Genomic DNA, 22,280 nt, shown 5'->3' with positions numbered 1-22,280 from the left:
TGTCAGTGGTGCCTTGGGCAGTGTGGAAACTAGTCTCGAGCTGTCTCCTTTCTCTGTGCTGCTAGATTCAAAGCATTGCTAATAGCAGGCACAGGCAGCCAATGCTGCTGCTGAACCCTGTGGGCAGCTAATGGCCCAGAATTTGCTGAAACATGCTCCGTTATTTAGAATTTTCCCATCACCCTTCAGCTCAATATTTTTTGCCTCCCCACTCCCGTTTGTTATGAAATGGGGCATCTACGATCCTGGTGAATGACAGGAGCAACAGTATATCCAATCAATGAGATTTAAAAATTGTGAGAGAAACGGGAACAACAGAGAAGGAAGCAGGGTGGATTAGAGTCATCAGCCAGAGAGAAGGAAAGGAAGATTCTCTTGAGAAAGGGGGAAAAAAAGACAGGTAAAGTTGGAAAAATGCAATATATAATCATAGTAATCGTTAGAAAAAAAAGCCTGTAGAAATGAGAATCAACAGTTTCAATTTTTCGCTTTCTGGTGACATTGTAGGAAAATAAATCTTCTCTTTGAAATATGTACTTACACTCAGTACCAGCGTTAAAAGTTGAATTGACAAAATGCGTCAATGCCTTAACATTCCCCGGGAGGTTGCAGCTATGTTGCTTCTTTTATGAGGCTAAAGGAATAGTATAAACCTTTCACATCCCATGAAAAAATAAGCCAAGCAATTATCCCAATGCTATCCTGTACAAGCAAGCAAACTTCCGTGCAACCAGAGCCAAAGCATATTGGTCCAGAATAACAGTGAGTTTGATTTGCTATCGTCACATGTATTGTTTCTTGCGCGCTATACAGGCAAAGCATATCGTTCATAGAGAAGGAAATGAGAGAGTGCAGAATGTAGTGTTACAGTCATAGAATCCCTCCAGTGCAGAAGGAGGCCATTCAGTCCATCAAGCCTACACCAACCACAATCCCACCCAGGCCCTATTCTCGCAACCACGCACATTTACCCAACTAATCCCCCTGACACTAGGGTCAATTTAGCATTGCCAATCAACTTTGGACCGTGGAAGGAAACTGGAGCACCCAGAGGAAACCCACGCAGACACAGGGAGAATATGCAAACTCCCCGCACAATGACCCGAGGCCAGAATTGAACCTGGGACTCTGGCGCTGTGAGGCAGCAGTGCTAACCACTGTGCTGCCATGCCGCCCCAAAAGCTAGGGTGTAGAAAAAGATCAACTTAACACAAGGTAGACCCATTCAAATGATGACAGCAGGGAAGAAGCTGTTCTTGAGTCATTGGCACGTGACCTCAGACTTTTGTATCTTTTTAATGTCACTGGATATAGATAATCTATAAATTGTCCAGTATTGTGATGGAAAAGCAGTATCCCAATACCGAGCTCTGGGTGAGGCTCTCAGCATCCTTCTCCAAGTACCATCTAACCCCCTTCCCAGCGACTCACTCCGACTGCAACAAACTGTGAATCCTTGGTGTTTTCTTTGAAACTGAGTTTTAAACCCCATGTCCCATCACTAACACCATCTAGTACCAACTGTACAACATTGCTGCCCCTCTGCTGCTGCATAGTTTACGTTGACCCACTTCAACTGAATCTGCCCTCAGCGCACTCTCCGACAGTGTATTCAAGTTTCTAACCATTCGCTGCGTTAAAAGGAAAAGTTTTTTCCTTGTGTTGCTTTTGACAACCGCCTTAAATTGGTATCCACCAAACCTCCACCCTTCCACCGTTGGGAATAGTTTCTCCCTATCTGCTCTGTCCAGACCCTTCAGGAGTCTGGCTGCCTCTATCAATTCTCCTCTTAGTTCGCTCTTCTCCAAGGAGAACAGTTCCAGCTTCTCTAATCTGTCCATGTCACTGAAGACCCTGGGACCATTCTCATGAATCTTTTCTGCATTCTCTCTAATGGCTTCCTAAAAGGTGGGGCCCTGAACCCGTTGAGAGCGAACTAGTGTTTTGTACAGATTTATCTTAACTTCCTTGCTTTTGTATTCTATGCTCCTATCTATAAAGCCCAGGATCCTGCATGCTTTATTAGCTGCTTTCTCAATCTGTCCCGCCACCTTCAAAGATTTGTGCCTATATATCCTAGATTCTTCTGCTCCTGAACCCCCTATAGAATTAGAATTATACCCTTCGTTTAACATTGTCTTTCCACCTTCCTCCTACTAAGATGAATCATTTCATACTTCCCAAACGGAAATTGATAGAGAAAAGAATGTAAGCCATAAAGGGAGAAATTAATAGGGAATAAACAAAAATTATGTTTTTTTTTAAGAAGACTTGCAGAGAGTGGGGACTGGTGGCCAAAAAATGTGGAGGTGGCTAGGGAGAGTGTGAAGCTAGTATCACCAACAGATCTACCAATGGTGAGTTAGAGAGGGAGTTGCATTTGGAAAAAGACTCCGAGGACTAAAGGATTGCATTTGGGAAGGTGATAAAAGACTTGTAGCGATGGGATGCAGCAAGGTCATGAAGAAATTTGCTAAAAATGAATACCTCTGACGAAGAGTCATCCAGACTTGAAATGTTAGCTCTGTTTCCTCTCCACAGATACTGTCAGACCTGCTGAGGTATTCCAGCATTTTCTGTTTTTGATTTAGATTCCAGTATCCACAGTTATTTGTGGGAACCTACAGGAGGGTATCGGTCATTGATGGACGAGTAGGACTTAGTGTACTGGATGCTAGTTGCTGTGTTTTGGATAGGAAGCGAATAATCAAGTCTTGATGTGGCAAAGTGTGTGTAAACTTTTCAGTGGCAGAGGGGCTGCAATGTTGTACAGTTGGACATAGGTGGTGTTGATGATGGGGCATGGGGTTTAAAACTCAGTTCAGTATTAAAGAGAATGCCAAGGATTCGCGCTGCTTCTTTGTCTGAGAGAGTTGTTGGGAAGGGGATTAGACTGTGCTCTTGGAGAAGGATGCCAGGGGACTCGCCCATGGCTCTGTCTTGGGATCATTGCTTTTTTTCATGTAATGTATGTGAATTAGACTTGGCTATGGTCTACTCTGCTGTAAGCTTCTAAGCGAATAGGGTTTAAGGCTGCCATTTTTTATCCTTAACTGTCCCTGCAGCCTGCATACAATGAGAGCAGGCAGAGAATATTCCCCTAGTTGGACGACTGGTGATATTTGAAAACTGCGCCTAAAATAATTTAAAAAGGAAGGATAATCTGGGGCTGTGGGAGAGGAGCAGGTGCAGTGGGGGTAACAAAATTATTGTTCACCCAAATGTGCAGCGCAAAAAAAAAGTATTATGTTTCATAGAATCATAGAATTCCTACAATGCAGAAGGAGGCCATTTAGCCCATCGAGTCTGCACCGACCACAATCCCATCCAGGCCCTATTCCCGTAACCCCCACTTATTTATTCTGCTAAGCCCCCTGACACTAGGATCAATTTAGTATGGCCAATCAACCTAACCCGCACACATCTTTGGATTCTCTCCAATCACTCATGTAACTCTAAACATCATGCTCAAACAAAGAATTTCATCCATCACATTCATGGTGAGTAGTTCAATTAAGGCATTGTATAAGTTGTATGTGTGTATTGCTGATTGCATATTTTAAACAGTGCTTGGGCATTAAATGTGTTTAAAATATTAAGCCTGTTGTGATCCGTCGAAACAGATTTTGTATAGATATGTGTGGACCGAATGGTCACGTGGGAATGTGACGATGTGGCTGCAAAAGAGGTCTCATAGAGGGAATGTGGGAGTTGTCCCCAGGAGCATGGGCAAAGCACAAGTGTTATATATAGCTATTGAGCTCAGGAATAAACTACCTTTTATTAGAAGTCCTTGTGGGTGATTTAGGAAACTTGCAACTTTCTGCATGGTGTCAGGAGATGGCAGTATGGCACACGGACTTTTTTGCATTGACCCACTTGTCTTTGATGAACATATTGTGAGTAGGTGGCAAAAGTTCCAAAAGGAGTGGCGTATTTACTGTGGTGTTGCACTGTCTGACAAGTCAAAAAAAAGGTACAGGCTTATGCTCTCTTAAGCCTCGCAGGCCCCAAGGCTGTCAAAAAAAAATTCGGGTCTTTTTTTTCCAGGCAGCAGAGGAAAAGGTAGCCCCCAAAATAATCTTGAAATAGTTTGAAAACACCTGTCTCCCGGTTTTAAAAAAAAACATAATCTTGAAAGGCATGTGTTCAGTTCAACGAACTAAAGAGCATTTCAATCAATACAATATTACACGCCACCCTAAATATATTGGCAAGGAAATGTGCGTTTGGAACTCTCACAGGAGACCTAACCAGAGGTCGAGTAGTTTATGGAATGTATAGTGATTTAATCTGCAAGCAGCTGCTGTGAGAAAAAGACAATGTTACGAGCAACCATCAAGATCTGTATGTTGAACAAACTGTCAGACAAACGAAGCAGAGATTTTCGGTGGGAAACCCAAGTATTTGCAGTACAGAGGACACCGGCTCCAACTGCAGAGGCCAGTGCCTGTCCACTGAATAGAACATATTTTACCATATAGTAAAAAATGAAACAAATGTGGGAAATGGAACTTTGCCAAGTCCTGCAAATGCAAACCACAGCAACCCTCTCCTGCCATCAACAACGTAGAAGTTGTTAGGGACACCAGTAAGATGATTGAATTGGAGTGCAACCAAAGCAGTGAAGCTGCAGAGCCTCCTACAACACTATTGCGACAAGTGATGACAACCTCCCAGGAAAGGGTGAGATCTTCACCACCCTCTACATAATTAGCAGTAATGCCCGACTTAAAGCCAACGTTGACACTGGAGCAAAGGATAATGTAGTATCTAGCCAAAGGCTATGGAAACAACAGATCCCAGCACCTGGATGCACCTTGTGGTGGACAGACAATCCACTGCACGCAGGGAAATTTCAATTTCCACATAGTTGACCAGAATGTAAAGCCTTTACTAGGGCTTGGGACAACATTGAACTGGGGCTGATTCAGCTTGGTCCAGGAGTGCATGCTATTCAACTCTGAGCCCTGAGATGATCGCATGTAGAGACCTCTTCTACTGTGACATCATTGATAAACTACCAGGTTGTACACGACGTGAGACTAGATGATTCAGCAGCACCAACAGTCTGTGCTTTGGGAAGAGTACCAGTAGCCATGAAGGAGAAAGTTGTTAATGAGCTACATCGGATGGCTGCTCTGGGTGTTGTAACTCCTATAGATAATGGAATGGATTTCAGCAATGGTGGCTGAAGTAAAACAAGATGACACGGTCAGAATATGTATTGACCCAGTGCACTTGAACAAAGTGCTGCTCAGACCACATCACCCTAGGGAGCCAGTGAAACAGGTGATAGCAGACATGCCGAATGCCAAAGTGTTCAGCATTCTCAATTCCATTAGATGAGGAATCCTTAAAGCTAACCACATTCATGTCTTCAGCCGGCAGACATCGTTTTCTTCATACGTCCTATGGGATGTCCATGGGCAGTGAGGTTTTCTAACGGTACATGGACCAACTCATGCAGGCCAACCTTGTGAGATCATTGTTGATGATGTCACTTGTTTGGAGTCGTACTATGCAAGAACATAATGCACGTCTTTGTCTTGTTCTTGACAGAATCAGGACCTTCCAATTAAAGTTCAACCCTGCAAAATGCACATTCAGAGTCTAGTGGGCCATTTACTCTCAGCCAATAGTGTAAAGCCCAATCCACACAGGACAATGGCTACACAACAGATGGCCACTCCCAGGGACTAGCATGCCTTACAGCGCTTCCTTGGTATAGAAAATTCTTTTTCTGAGTTTATCCCATGTTATAGTGAGGTCACTGAACTTCATTGTCAACTTCTCCACCAAGGCATTGAATGGTGCTGGCAAGTGCACCACACAGCAGCCTTCAACTGACTCAAGTAAGCACTTGCAGCTCCACTGGTATAGAAATACTTCGACATTCGAGGACCTGTACTCATACCCAGCACTGACTTGGTGCAGTCAGCATCCAGAATGGCAGACCAAAAGCCTTTGATTCCAGGACCTTCACTGACAAGGTGATTCGTAATGCACAGGTCGAAAAGGAATTTATCTATCTTAAAGAAGCCTCACCACATTGTGTCTGCATGGCTGCAACTCATGATGCTAATGTTGCAATTGTCCAATCTCCAGGTCATCTACAAGCTTGGCAAGGAGCGGTGCTTGGCTAATGCCGTCTCCAGATCAGGTCGATTGTGAGGATGACATGGATATTGTGGCAATAGACGTGCTGTCCTCTCGTCGACTTCGGGAACTCAAAAAGGTCTTGCAGGGGGCTGGCGCTACAGGCCGGATGACTGAAGTGCTCCCTTATCTGTGGCTACTGGTTCTGCTACTTGCACTGAAATTAATTCACTTGCAGGCAACTGCACAACATCATGAGCAGCTCACCAGAATCCTCAAGGGAGCTTCACCATAAGCCCCTCACATTATTCTCCGTCAGAGAGGAACTGACCGAATAGGATAGACTATTACTGCTTGGCCAGTGATTTGTCATCCCCTGCCCTCCAGAGGTACTGCGCGCACAACAACTGCACCAAGGGCAACCCGGGTTGGAAGCAGCCATATACAGGTCCAAGGAATCATTGTACTGGCCCTCCATGTACTTAGACATGGAGAGGGAAATCTCCAGATGTGCATGGTACAATGCACTCCAAGCTGCATCAAGCAAAGAAACTGCTGCATTTACACTTAGATCCCAACCTCCCATAGTCATTCACAGCTGCTGATATCTTCGAGTAAAATGATAAATAACATTTAGTCTTAGCTGATTTGTATTCTAGGTGGTTTGAACTCTACTATCTGCCAAACATGATGGATAAAACAATAATCATCAAGTTTGAGAAACGTCGCCACTAACAACATCCTACTAACTCATGACAATGTGGTGAGTGCTCGCTAATTTGTTTCCGAACTTTTCACACACATAGGTCTTTGAGCATGTCATGAGCAACCCCCTATATCCATAGTCAAACGGTTTGGCGGAATGGACAATTCGCTCAGCCAAGCATCTTCTAGAGAAATGTGCATGGGATTGCACAGACTACTATGCTGCACTCCTCAGCATGCAAAAGCACATGCAGGCAACTGCACAATGTCATCATGAGCGGTGTTGTTGGAAGTCCTTATTGTTGATGACTCTGGGAACCCACAACTTTCTGCAATATGAATTTTCCAACAACTGGTGGAAAGAATCTCACAACCAGATATAATTTTCAAAACTTTTACAATAACAAGCTAAAATCAACATTGACTAAATGTTACTTAAGAGGCAACTAATACACTAAACTTTGGGAAAGGTAGTCACCATTAACTTAACACAACTGAAAACCCCAGGTCATATTTGTGCATCACACTTTCAGCAGAGATATAGTCTTGTGCACAAAGTCCAAAGCTCCTCCCAGCTTCAACAGGATCACATCGGGGTGAATCTTTCAGTTGTTTCTATTTTAAAAAGGCTTGAACTTCTGAGCATAATCAAATGGATTTCCAATAGCAAGGCACACTCTAGTGACTCATTGGTGTCAAACTAACCACAAGCCTCATCTCTTCAAATAGGGAACCCATCATCACCAGCATTTTGGTTGGTGATTAACGCAACAGCTGTCCCACTTGGTTTACAGCACCTATTTCAGAGGTCTTCCCCAAATCCCAATGTCTGACTCAGAGTCTGAATGCAGCAAGACCAGTGCCACCTTCCTTGTGTCCAGTATTAAAACTTGCTCCTTACTATCAATACATTTTGACCAGACCTCACCGATTTGTCTCTGGCCAGATAGAAAGTCACATTTCCCTCCCACCCAGACAATTCCATTTTACCTTGAATTAAAGGAGACGGTTTAAAACATAACCAGTGCATAAAATCCCGTGTTCCTAACACTGTTTGCTGGTAGATGTATGTGGGCAACTTGAAGGGGGCATGTCATAGTTCAAGTTTCTGATGTAGGCAAAATCACAGATATGGGAGCATTATATGCGAGAGCAAAATTCTTGAATGGGTTTCGACTTTATGGTATGTATTGAGAAGAAATGTTTGGCATGAAAAAGAAAGTCAAACCTGTTGGGATTTTAGCAATGGAAATGATCTGTAAAATTTAATTTGAGATCAGTGGTGCTAACAAGATCTACTTTCTCAGGAGGCTAAGGAGATTTGTCATGTCCACTATGACTCTCCAACTTTTACAGATGCACCATAGAAAACATCCTTTCTGGTTGTATTACAGCTTGGTATGGCTCCTGCGCTGTCCAAGACTTCAAGAAACTACAAAGGGTCATAAACAAAGCCCAGTCCATCATGCAAACCAGCCTCCCATCCATTGACTTTGTCTACATTTCCTGCTGCCTTGGGAAAGCAGCCAGCATAATCAAGGTCCCCACACACCCTGGACATACTCTCTTCCACCACCTTCCGTCGGGAAAAGGATTCAAAAGTCTGAGGTCACGTACCAACCGACTCCAGAACAGCTTCTTCCCTGCTGCCATTAGACTTTTGAATGGACCTACCTTTATATAATAACATGAGAACTAGGAGCAGGAGTAGGCCATCTGGCCCCTTGAGCCTTCTCCACCATTCAATAAGATCATGGCTTGTATTAAGTTGATCTTTCTCTACACCCTAGCTAAGACTGTAACACTGCATTCTGCACCGTCTCCTTTATTTCTCTATGTACGCTATGCTTTGTCTGGATAATGTATGCGACAATAATAAATCAAATTTTTAAAAATCAACAAGGTCAATGGAGGGAAGACCTGTGTGGACTTTTCAAAGATGCACGATCTTTGTTGGCTGGACTGAAGGGGAAGATGTAAAACAAAGATTTTCATTGTCCATTGCAGGGCATGGAAGAGATCAAGAATCAGCTAATGTACACTGAGGAATGAAGGCTGTATGCAGTGAGGGCGTGCAACCAAAAGGAAGCTGATGGATGTCGATTGGAATCATTAGCAAGAAACTAGATGTGTTGGGTGGCAGTGAAGAAAATTATTGATCTGGAGAAATTGAGACATCGAGCAGAGTCCAGAGATTGTAGAGTTGATGGACAGGAGAGGGAGAATCAGATGTAGCTGGAGCACCAATTACTGCATATATGGAGCATTTTGAGAAGAAATTAGATCACCATGAGTATAACCAGAGACACTTTCTGGTGATTGAGTGGAATAATAAATTAGTTTCAGCTTCTGTATCTGAATAAATCTTTCATGAGTTCTATTTATTCAGTGGCCAGTGCACCTCAGAGGAGTGCGCAAACTGCTGAGACATTGGAAACTCTGAACAAAAGATAGTATAATGCAAGTGTCAGGTTGGAGAAGTTACTAATCGCTTCAACATGGAACAAGTCATCAGTGTTTGTTGCATGAACAAAAATAGTTGGCATCAATCACCTTTATTACTAGAAATAGAACCTAGATCAACAGACCATATTAAGGGCTGTCCCATTACATCGTAGCTTGGTGACAGACCAGTATCACGTTGTCGATGTTTACGATGGTCAGCTTCAGCAACTCGCAGTCTGACTATTTCAGTAGTGGCCTCTTTTATTTTAAACATCCTGGTTCCTATTTGTCTATCCAGTTTTCAAATATAGGAGCTCTACATTTTACTAAAGCACACAGCTGATTGGGGGCCAATGTAACTGGATGTTAAATATTGAAACCGAAAGGGAAAATGCTGGAAAATCTCAGCAGGTCTGGCAGCATCTGTAAGGAGAGAAAAGAGCTGCCGTTTCGAGTCAATGTTAGATATTTTTTTACAAAAGCTGCTTTAGTTAGAAATAACATCGGCTGTGGATGTTCCCAGTAATATTTGAGGAGTTTCTTGGAACATGTAGTCATTGCCTGATGAGACATGAGGGGAGGGAATTAAATGCACCATTTTAAAGTCCGTGCAGCAACATACAAACAAATCTTTGCAGATGGCCGGAAGAGTTGTGTTTGTATTTATAATAAAAACATATAAGATCCTGGGCTTTATTAATAGAGGCATAGAATACAAAGCACGGAAGTTTACTAAACCATAATAAATGACTGTTAGGCCTCAGCAAGGGGCTGGTGTTCATTGAGAGCACCACACTGTGGGGAGGCTGTCAGGACGCTGGAGAGAATGCAGAGGAAATTTACTAGATTTATTCCAGGAATGAGGGGCTTTATTTAGTGGAGCAGCTGAAAATGTCAGACTTGTTCTTGGAGCAGAGAAGGCTAAGGGGAGATTTAATCAAAGTGCTCAAAATTTTGAGAAGATTACTTCAGTTGTCGGTGCAGGCTTGATGGGCCGAATGACGACCTTCTGCACTGTCGGGGTTCTATGATCCTATTCTATCTTTCTATGTATAGAAGCTGTTTTTGATAGCAAGAGGTTCAATAACCATAGGACACAAGTTACAGCAAATTGAAGGAAAAAGCCAGGAAGAAAGCTAGAATGTAGAAGGCACTGCATAAAAGGATGGCAGAGGCAGACTGAATAACAACTTTCAAAAAGGGTTAAAAACTGGAAAAGTCAAAATATGCAGTGTTCTGGGGAAAATGAGGAGAGTGGAACTCGATAATTTATTTGAAGAAGTGGCACAGGCACAATAGGCTGAATAACCACCTCCTGTGCTGCATCTTTCTGTGAAATAGTATTCTAGAAAGATAAAATATACGAAGCCTGTTGAGAGACAGGTAGAAGTGTGATTGCATGCTAACCCTGATCCAGACACTCATTCCCTTTTACCACCAGTGTGAAAGTGTGCAGTGCAGGGTTTGTTTGATTGGAACTGTTGAAAATGTTCGCACTAGTTATGCAAGGGACAGCAGGCTTATTTCAAAGAACAGCTGTAATTCAACCTTTCCATTTCGATTTTCAAAGGACTAACTTGTAATACCTGGGGACGGGTGGGAGGAGAGAGTGTTGCTGGCAGGAGAGCTGTATGAGAATCTCGATCACTATTTATTTGCTCTCACTGTGGAATTGCCTCTGACACAGCTCTATGAAAGAAAGGTTTGCATTTACATAACAATGTGAGATGCCCCAAAGTGCTTTTAAACCAATTTAGTCATTTGAAGTATAGTTATTGCCAATTTGCCCAAAGGAAACTCCCACAAACAGCAATATGATAACGACCAGAACTTCTGTTTTAGCAATGTTGGTTGAGGGATAAATATTTATTGACCAAGAGACCCCTCTACTTGAATCTTTGAAATAGTGTCAAGGGAGCTTGGACATCTTCAGAGGGTAGACAAGGCCTTGATTTAAAGTCCCAATTGAAAGATAGCACCTATGACACTCCTAATAAAAAGAGAAAATGCTGGAGATACTCCATAGTGGAGTAGCATCTATGGAGGGAGAAAGAGCTAATGTCTCGGGTCGCAGACCTTATATCAAGCTTGGGAAAAGTTAGAACATAGAACATAGAACAGTACAGCACAGAACAGGCCCTTCGGCCCACGATGTTGTGTCAAGCTTTATCTGAAACCAAGATCAAGCTATCCCACTCCCTATCATCCTGGTGTGCTCCATGTGCCTATCCAATAACCGCTTAAATGTTCCTAAAGTGTCTGACTCCACTATCACTGTAGGCAGTCCATTCCACACCCCAACCACTCTCTGCGTAAAGAACCTACCTCTGATATCCTTTCTATATCTCCCACCACAAACCCTAGCTCCATCCACCCGAGGAAATAGTCTTTGAACGTTCACTCTATCTATCCCCTTCATCATTTTATAAACCTCTATTAAGTCTCCCCTCAGCCTCCTCCGCTCCAGAGAGAACAGCCCTAGCTCCCTCAACCTTTCCTCATAAGACCTACCCTCCAAACCAGGCAGCATCCTGGTAAATCTCCTCTGCACTCTTTCCAGCGCTTCCACATCCTTCTTATAGTGTGGTGACCAGAACTGCACACAATATTCCAAATGTGGTCTCACCAAGGTCCTGTACAGTTGCAGCATAACCCCACGGCTCTTAAACCCCAAGCCCCTGTTAATAAAAGCTAACACACTATAGGCCTTCTTCACAGCTCTATCCACTTGAGTGGCAACCTTGGAGATCTGTGGATTTGGACCCCAAGATCTCTCTGTTCCTCCACAGTCTTCAGAACCCTACCTTTGACCCTGTAATCCACATTTAAATTAGTCCTACCAAAATAAATCAGCTCATATTTATCCGGGTTAAACTCCATTTGCCATTTTTCAGCCCAGCTTTGCATCCTATCTATGTCTCTTTGCAGCCTACAACAGCCCTCCACCTCATCCACTACTCCACCAATCTTGGTGTCATCAGCAAATTTACTGATCCACCCTTCAGCCCCCTCCTCTAAGTCATTAATAAAAATCACAAAGAGCAGAGGACCCAGCACTGATCCCTGTGGCACTCTGCTAGCAACCTGCCTCCAATCCGAAAATTTTCCATCCACCACCATCCTCTGTCTTCGATCAGACAGCCAGTTACCTATCCAATCGGCCAACTTTCCCTCTATCCCACACCTCCTCAGTTTCATCATAAGCCGACCATGGGGGACCTTATCAAACGCCTTACTAAAATCCATGTATATGACATCAACTGCCCTACCTTCATCAACACACTTAGTTACCTCCTCAAAAAGTTCAATCAAATTTGTGAGGCACGACTTGCCCTTCACTAATCCGTGCTGACTATCCCGGATTAATCCGCATCTTTCTAAATGGTCGTAAATCCCATCCCTAAGGACCTTTTCCATCAATTTACCAACCACCGAAGACTAACCGGTCTATAATTACCAGGGTCATTTCTACTCCCTTTCTTAAACAGAGGAACAACATTTGCCAATCTCCAGTCCTTTGGCACCATCCCCGTGGACAGTGAGGACCCAAAGATGAAAGCCAAAGGCTCTGCAATCTCATCCCTTGCCTCCCAAAGAATCCTAGGATATATTTCATCAGGCCCAGGGGACTTATCGACCTTCAGTTTATTCAAAACTGCCAGTACATCCTCCCTCCGAACATCTATTTCCTCCAGCCTATTAGCCTGTAACACCTTCTCTTCCTCAAAAACATGGCCCCTCTCCTTGGTGAACACTGAAGAAAAGTATTCATTCATCACCTCGCCTATCTTTACTGACTGAGATGTAATAGGTTTTGAACAAAGGATAGGGTGGGACGAGGACAAAAGAAAGATCAGTGATAGGATAGAAGATGGGAGATTGAATGAGAGAACACTTGATTTGATTTATTATTTTTTTTAATAGAAACCCCACAGTACAGAAAGAGGCCATTCGGCCCATCGAGTCTGCACCGACCACAATCCCACCCTCAGGCCCTACCCCCATATCCCTAAATATTTTACCCGCTAATCCCTCTAATCTACTCATCCCAAGACACTAAGGGGCAATTTTAGCATGGCCAATCAACCTAACCCGCACATCTTTGGACTGTGGGAGGAAACCGGAGCACCCGGAGGAAACCCACGCAGACACGAGGAGAATGTGCAAACTCCACACAGACAGTGACCCAAGCCGGGTCCCTGGAGCTGTGAAGCAGCAGTGCTAACCACTGTGCCACCGTGCCGCCCATTATTGTCACATCATAAAATCGTAGAACCCCAACGATGCAGAAGGAGGCCATTCGGCCCATCAAGTCTGCACCAACAAGAATCCCACCCAGGCCCTATGCCATAACCCCACATATTTACCCCACTAATCCCTCTAACCTATGTCTCCCGGGACACACGGGCAATTTGGCATGGTCAATCAACCTAACCCGCACATCTTCAGACTGTGGGGAGGAAACCGGAGCATCAGGAGGAAACTCACACAGACATGGGGGGAATATGCGAACTCCACACAGTGACCCAAGCTGGGAATCGAACCCGGGTCCCTGGAGTTGAGAGGCAGCAGTGCTAACCACTGTGCCACCGTGTCGCCCATGTATTAGTATACAGTGAAAAGTATTGTTTCTTGAACGCTATACAGACAAAGCATACCGTACATGAGAGAGAGAGAAAGGAGGGTGCAGAATTTAGTGCTACAGTCATAGCTAGGGTGCAGAGAAAGATCAACTTAAGGTAGGTAGCATTCAAAAATCTGATGGCAGCAGGGAAGAAGCTGTTCTTGAGTCAGTTGGTACACGACCTCAGGCTTTTGTATCTTTTTCCCAACAGAAGAAGGTGGAAGAGTGTGTGTCCAGGGTGCGTGGGACCCTAGATTATGTTGGCTGCTTTTCTGAGGCAATGGAAAATGTAGACAGTCAATGGATGGGAGGCTGGTTTGCTTGTTGGACTGGGCTTCGTTCATGACTCTCTGTAGTTTGGTGTGGTCTTGGACAGAGCAGAAGCCATGCTAAGCTGTGATACAACTGCTTTCTGTGGTGAATCTGTAAAAGTTGGTGAGAGTCATAGTGGACATGCCAAATTTCCTTAGCCTCCTGAGTGTTAGAAGGTCAAAGGGAATGGTGATGGGACAAGAAAAGAAGCAAAAGATGTACCTAGAGCAGATGTGTTGCTGTTGTGAAAGCAAAAATAAAGGAGGCAATAAAAAGAGAAAATCCAAATCATGCAAAGAAAAAAAAGCAATGTGGGGTCACGATCTGAAATTATTGAATTCGATGTTGAATCCAGAAGGCTGTAAATCGTCTAATTGAAAAAATAAGATGACGTTCCTCTATCTTATGCTGAGATTCACTGGAACAGCAGCAGCAGGCCAAGGGCAGAGATCTCAAACAAACAAACAAAGAAACAAAAAACAATACAGCACAAGAACAGGCCCTTCGGCCCTCCAAGCCCGCGCCGCTCCCTGGTCCAAACTAGACCATTCTTTTGGTATCCCTCCATTCCCACTCCATTCATGTGGCTATCTAGATAAGTCTTAAATGTTCCCAGTGTGTCTGCCTCCACCACAGATGACGCCAAGATGAGTGGCAGAGCGAAGTGTGCAGAGGATGCTGAAAGTCTGCAAAGGGATATAGATAGTCTAAGTGAGTGGGCGAGGGTCTGGCAGATGGAGTACAATGTTGGTAAATGTGAGGTCATCCAGTTTGGTAGGAATAACAGCAAAATATTTAAATGGTAAAAAGATTGCAGCATGCTGCTGTGCAGAGGGACCTGGGTGTCTTTATGCATGAATCACACAAAGTTGGTTTGCAGGTGCAGCAGGTAATTAAGAAGGCAAATGGAATTTTTCCTTCATTGCTAGAGGGATGGAGTTAAAAACAGTGAGGTTATGTTGCAGCTGTATAAGGTGCTGGTGAGGCCACACCTAGAGTACGTGTACAGTTTTGGTCTCACTTGAGAAAGGATGTACTGGCACTGGAGGGGGTACAGAGGAGATTCACTAGATTGATTCCGGAGTTGAGAGTGTTGGTTTATGAGGAGAGACTGAGTAGACTGGGGCTGTACTCATTGGAATTCAGATGAATGAGTGGAGATCTTATAGAAACATATAAGTTTATGAAGGGAATGGGTAAGAAAGAAGCAGGGAAGTTGTTTCCACTGGCAGGTGAAACCAGAACTAGGGGGCATGCCCTCAAAATAAGGGGAAGCAGATTTAGGACTGAATTGAGGAGGAACTTCTTCACACAAAGGGTTGTGAATCTGTGGAATTCCCTGCCCAGTGAAGCAGTTGAGGCTACCTCATTGAATGTTTTCAAGGCAAGGATTGATAAGTTTTTGAACAGTAAAGGAATTAAGGGTTATGGTGAGCAGGTGGGTAAGTGGAGCTGAGTCCATGAAAAGATCAGCCATTATCGAATGGCGGAGCAGGATCGAGGGGTCAGATGGCCTACTCCTGCTCCTAGTTCTTATGTTGTTATGTAGTTAGAAAATGCTTACGTCACCGGGCCCTGACATTTGGAGTTTGTGCTGAAGATGGCAACACCAAAGTAGCCTGCCAATTTCACTAAGGATGGTGTCCCTGGAAGATCCCTAGGGAACAAAAACACTTGGAAAAATCAAATTCTTGGGGATTCAGCTGACATTGTTGCACCCAGAAACAGTACAAAAAGTATGTATTACTGGGTGGATGAGTGTTTGAGGATAGTAGATCTGATTAACTTAAAATGCATCTGGACACAATACACATTTTACTGCCCTTTTACATGGTTGTCAAGGTCTCTAAGCAGATTTATGTTTTTTTACAAAATGGGGTCAGGCTTGCTGGTTTAGAGGCTGTCATTCACTTTGGTAGGAGTCTTGTCTCTTTTTCCAAGCTGTCTAACACATGGGGGATGAAGTATGTCTTTGGTTTCAACAGCTGGCAAACCAGTTGGGTAGCTGCTGACTGGTAGTTGTCCATATGTGGTATGGAAAGACCTGAAGAAGGAACATAAAAAAAACTTCCAAATGCACAGACTTATTTTGTGCTTGGAATGTTCCAAACAAATAGCTTCTGAATTGCAGCTAAACATGACAACAACTTAGTGAGCAACAAGGCCCCATAAAGAAAAATGCAGTAACATGTTGGAGGTGTTGACGAAGGGATGAATAAATGTTCATTAGGGCACAAGTGTCTCTGCTCCTCCTCAAATGGTATAGAGGGTTTTATTTGATTACGTAAGTGGGCAGGCAGAGTCTTGGGTTAGTACTTTGCAGTGAAGTGCCAGCCTAGATTGTGTTCGATGCGAATTGAGCTGTCTATTTTAGAGTTGAGTGCTACCACTCACTCAGTGCTGAAAGTTGGCAAAAGTCTTCATTTAAAGGCCTTATTCCGTACTAGAAATTGCTTGAACTGTTAATCGCAATCTTGTTGGTGAATTTCTCTTCCTAGTTTCATTGGAGAGGTGTGGTTCTGTTTCAAACAGTACTGATAGAATTATAATATAAAGTGGGGTAGCACTTCACTTAAGCTCTCCGGGTGCTCTGGTTTCCTCCCACAGTCCGAAAGACGTGCTGGTTAGGTGGATTGGACGTGTTAAGTTCTCAGTGTACCCGAACAGGCGCCGCTGGAGAGTGGCGACTAGGGGATTTTCACAGTAACTTCATTGCAGTGTTAATGTAAGCCTACTTGTGACACTAATAAATAAACTTTAAAAACCTGAAATTTAGAAACTTTCTTCACCAGGGGAGGAATTCTATTTTGGTTTCTAACATCGTGCAGACTGGCAGATGGAATTGTGTTTGTTAAATGACTGGATATGTAGAAATTCTAAAAATCTACTTTAACAAATCTAACCTTTTTTTTTCGTTTGATTCATAGCTTTTCCAGGGTCATTTTAAAATTATTTTTAATGCTCTTGGGGGAGGTGGGCTGTAGTTTATTTAAGTCGCCCTGTTCTACTTTTCCAATTCATCTTAAATGCCCAAACAATTATCTCACTGCTGTGCTGCAATGGGCGGCTGTTGTGTTGGCAGTTCAGGAAATAAGCTTGGGTTGCTGCCAAAAAGGAACTTGCAGTTTCTGCCACAGTCATCTGCCCAACCACAGTGCAGACAAAAAGAGTAGGATTGCTTGTTTTGTACCAAAGAAAGACTCCATCTATCCTGGCTAGATGGGAGATGACTGGGTGTCAGTCACTGCTTAAATGACCGGTATATGTGTAGACACACTTTATATTATGAAACTATCCTCTTCTGCATTTTGCTGGAAGAATAATCAAGCTTTTATCAACACTGCGGTGTTTTGGGCATGAAGTTTGCTGTTAATGAAAAAATCTTTATTCGGTATACAAAGACTAGTTTAAAGTCGTGTCCTCCTTGAACTTGACAGCTGACTTAGAACTGTCAATACTCCAGTAAAAAAAGGTTCCTCCTGTTTTGTATCTGATATATTAACAATAAATGTTACTGATTCTATAATAGCATTGCCCAAAGTAAATAACATGTTTGAATTTGGCAGCGACTCCAGATTTGCTCTGTGGTGTAATTTAACAAATCCTAATGTGTGGTGGGCATAATACAAAGAACAGTACAGCAGAGGAACAGGCCCTTTGGCCCTCCAAGCCTGTGCTGATCACATTGTCCTATCTAGACCAACCGCTTATATCCCTCTCTTCCCCGTTTGTTCATATGCCTATCAAGATATCTTAAATGTGGCTAACATAACTGCCTCAACCACCTCACTTGGCAATGCATTCCAGGCCCCCACCACCCTCTGTGTAAAAACAAATCTTCCCCCACACATCTCCACTGAACCTTTCTCCCCTTATCTTGAACTTGTGCCCCCTTGTAATTATCATTTCTGCCCTGGGTAAAAGCTTCCAACTGTTCACCCTATCTATACCTCTCATAATTTTATAAACTTCTATCAGAACGCCCCTCAGCTCCGTCTTTCCAGGGAGAACAATCTCAGTTTATTCAATCTCTCCTCATAGCTAATACCCTCCATACCAGGCAACATCCTCGTAAACCTTTTCTGCACTCCCTCCAAAGGCTCCACATCCTTCTGGTAGTGTGGTGACCAGAATTGGACACTGTATTCCAAATATTCCACAATGTATTTATCAGATTTCTCCAAGTAGATTGTTATTTACATTAATTATGCTAAACCAGGTATTGTAGTTGATACCACTATGGGAGTTCCAATGGGTAATGTCCTGGGCCCAGCCATCTTCAGCTTAGAACATAGAACATAGAACATTACAGCGCAGAACAGGCCCTTCGGCCCACGATGTTGCACCGACCAGTTAAAAAAAAAAACTGTGACCCTCCAACCTAAACCAATTTCTTTTCGTCCATGAACCTATCTACGGATCTCTTAAACGCCCCCAAACTAGGCGCATTTACTACTGATGCTGGCAGGGCATTCCAATCCCTCACCACCCTCTGGGTAAAGAACCTACCCCTGACATCGGTTCTATAACTACCCCCCCTCAATTTAAAGCCATGCCCCCTCGTGCTGGATTTCTCCATCAGAGGAAAAAGGCTATCACTATCCACCCTATCTAAACCTCTAATCATCTTATATGTTTCAATAAGATCCCCTCTTAGCCGCCGCCTTTCCAGCGAAAACAATCCCAAATCCCTCAGCCTCTCCTCATAGGATCTCCCCTCCATACCAGGCAACATCCTGGTAAACCTCCTCTGCACCCTCTCCAAAGCCTCCACATCCTTCCTGTAATGTGGGGACCAGAACTGCACACAGTACTCCAAGTGCGGCCGCACCAGAGTTGTGTACAGTTGCAACATAACGCTACGACTCCTAAATTCAATCCCCCTACCAATAAACGCCAAGACACCATATGCCTTCTTAACAACCTTATCTACTTGATTCCCAACTTTCAGGGATCTATGCACACATACACCTAGATCCCTCTGCTCCTCCACACTATTCAAAGTCCTCCCGTTAGCCCTATACTCAACACATCTGTTATTCCTACCAAAGTGAATTACCTCACACTTCTCCGCATTAAACTCCATCCGCCACCTCTCGGCCCAACTTTGCAACCTGTCTAAGTCTTCCTGCAAACTACGACACCCTTCCTCACTGTCTACCACACCACCGACTTTGGTGTCATCAGCAAATTTGCTAATCCACCCAACTATACCCTCATCCAGATCATTAATAAATATTACAAACAGCAGTGGCCCCAAAACAGATCCCTGAGGTACACCACTTGTAACCGCACTCCATGATGAATATTTACTATCAACCACCACCCTCTGTTTCCTATCCGCTTGCCTCATCAATGATCTTCCTTTCATCAGCAGTGAATTGCTGCTGATTGCACAATATTAGTATCATTTGAAACGCCCTATCTAATGTCCCCATATGCTATAAAACCTGGCTACATTCATGCTCGGGCTAATAAATGACACTTATGCCACAGAAGTGCAGATATCTCAAACAAGAGTTCAAGCACTTCCCCACGCCTTTCAGCACTGTTACCGTTGCACAGCGCTATCCACAGCCGGCAGGAAGGAGAGGCGATCATCATTGACCAGAAACGTAACTGAATCAACCCCGCAAATTGTGGACTCAAGTCTGGGTATTCTGTGGCGGGAAATCATCCAGACTCCCCAAAGCCTTTCCACCATCTACAAAGCACAAGTCGGGAGCATGATGGATGGAATCCACTTACCTGGATGAGTACAACTCCAAAAACACTTGAAAGTCGACATTATCAAGTGCACAGAACTGGTCAGTACCTCATCCACCACCTTAAACGTTTAAGAACATAAGAAATAGGAGCAGGAGTAGGCCATCTGGCCCTTCGAGCCTGCCCTGCCATTCAACAAGATCATGGCTGATCTGAAGCGAATCAGTTCCACTTTCCCGCCTGCTCCCCATATCCCCTAATTCCCTTATCGATCAGAAAACTATCTGTGTCCAGCACCAACTCAACATGGCTCTGGAGTAAGCCACCGATGAGATGCACTGCAAGACTTCGCCTAGGGCAGCTTCAATAGCATCTTCCCAACTCATCCCCTCTTCCCAACCCATAACCTCTACCACTTAGTAGGACAAGGGTGGCAAGTGCAAGGAAACACCAGCACCTGCAAGTTCCTTTCCAAGTCTGACACCATCCTGACTTGGAACTGTATCGCCGTCACTATCGCTGGGTCTGCATTCAGTGAACCAGAGGGTTGCAAGATTGTGTTGAGTTCCACTGGAAGTGCATGCAGTTTTAGGTTGCTGATGCAGTTCATCTTCACCCCTGGCAGGCTCAACTCTGCTCAATTGAATAAAGGTGGACATTTATTTACTTTAGTTGATTTGAGTTTGTCTTTGTTCAAGATGAACAGGGTAAATACCCAAAACTGTACTCATACCTTTCAGGGTTATTCGGGGAGAAAAAAAAACTTATAGGATTTGGGCAAGACAGTTAGATGTAACCTTGAGCAGGGCTGCGGCGTCACTCAGAAATATTTTCTAAACTGAATTTGCAACTGAGGAAATAGTTGTTTGATTGGAGCTTGGAACTTTGCCCAGTACGTGCTGGCAGATTGTGCAGTGCCCTGATTAATCTCGGTCACCCTCTTTACTCGCTCGTAATGAAAATGTTGCTGAATTATTCAGGTCAATACCTCGTTGAACAACGGCCCAGCAAGTGTTCCACTGATTAATGCCACAGTGTTTGTAGCCTGTGTTCTGTAGCAAATGATTGGCTCAGTGAGAATTTGCCAGACCACAGAATGTCCTTCTGCAGCAGAAGCATAACTGAAGGAGAGTAGAGTAAGTGTACGAATCAGAGAGGCTTTATTTTCCATTGACTCACCTCTAGATTTAAAACTCTCTCTCCCCCCATCCTCCTCTATCCTGTTGTCTGTGTAGAGATGCTCTGAATCAGTGTTATTGATTTTTGTTTTTTCTTCTTCCCACTTATTTCTCTCTCCTAAATTCTTCTAAACTGGTGTCCATCTTGGAATCATAGAATCCCTACAGTGCAGAAGGAGGTTGTTCAGCCCATCGAGTCTGTGCCGACACAGCATCTTAACCAGGCCCTCCCCCCACCACATTGTTACAACCCCACTCATTTACCCCATTAATTCCTCTAGTCTACACACCTAGGGACACTAAGGGGCAATTTAGCATGACCAATCCACCTTAACTGTACATCTTTCGGACTGCTGTGGGAAACCAGAGCACCCGGAGGAAACCCACGCAGACACTGGGAGAATGTGCAGATTCCGCACAGACAGCGACCCAAGACTGGAATCGAACCCGGGTCCCTGGCACTATGGGGCAGCACTCAGACAATTATAAGACAACATGGTCAATCAGATGGTGCAGAAAGTAGACTGAACACCACCAACTACAGGCCACCGACGAGTGAACTGTCAGAATTTCATGTAATTCCAGCAAAATGTCCAGTTGAGTCCACTGATAGAGCAGACGTGGAGGTTTGAACCAGTTTTCCTATAAAAATGATGCAGAAACTAGTAAAACTATTTGCCATACTGCTCATTTGCTTTTTTTTCCCCTCTTTCTTTGGACCTTTAAAATTTTCATTCTTCCCTTATTTTCACTTTCATTTGATTCCTTTTAAACGTAATTGTAATTTGTATGGTTTCCTTTATTTCTATTTCTACCATTACTCTACCTTCTGTGTTTTTAATAGTACAAATTCCACTGCTGGTGACACCCTGGTGTGATATTGTGCTTGCTTGATTTTGTTTCAGTGGCTGTTCTGTCTTCTGATCAATCTGAGTAGAGTGATGTAAGTAAGATATTTCCTGTAGAGGTTTTCTCCAAGTGCACCAATAACCACCATCGCAGAGTCGCCCTTACTTTTCTGATTGCGGTACAAAATGTAGATTTTTAAAAAGTCACTGTTTGTTTGGTTTGAAATGAGAAGGGCGCATGTTCATAATGTCCAGAGGTTACATAATACTCGGGATTGATACTACATGAATTAAAGCTCCAACTGGGTCGCATGTTTGGATTAAGATATGTTCAGGCACTCCATTGTATCTCTTGTAGTCATA

The 22,280-nt window shown here is 43.7% G+C and overlaps 1 protein-coding gene across 5 annotated transcripts in view; it reads left to right on the top strand.

The window, feature by feature from the left end:
• Positions 1–22,280, top strand: part of trak2 (trafficking protein, kinesin binding 2) — a 94,040-nt gene that overhangs the window by 18,908 nt on the left and 52,852 nt on the right. Inside the window, exon 1 of one of the 5 annotated variants that reach the window (XM_078228944.1) lies at positions 2,312–2,357. The exons of the other annotated variants lie outside the window; for them this stretch is intronic. The gene's annotated coding sequence lies outside the window, so the exon portion shown is untranslated. Of the gene's footprint in view, positions 1–2,311; positions 2,358–22,280 lie in introns of those variants that run through there. 5 annotated transcript variants of the gene reach the window in all.

This window comes from Mustelus asterias, chromosome 14 (genome assembly GCF_964213995.1).
Source record: "Mustelus asterias chromosome 14, sMusAst1.hap1.1, whole genome shotgun sequence".
NCBI classification, from domain to species: Eukaryota; Metazoa; Chordata; class Chondrichthyes; order Carcharhiniformes; family Triakidae; genus Mustelus; species Mustelus asterias.
The sequence above is the reverse complement of the archived record's forward strand: the minus strand, read 5'-3'. Positions and strand labels throughout refer to the sequence as shown.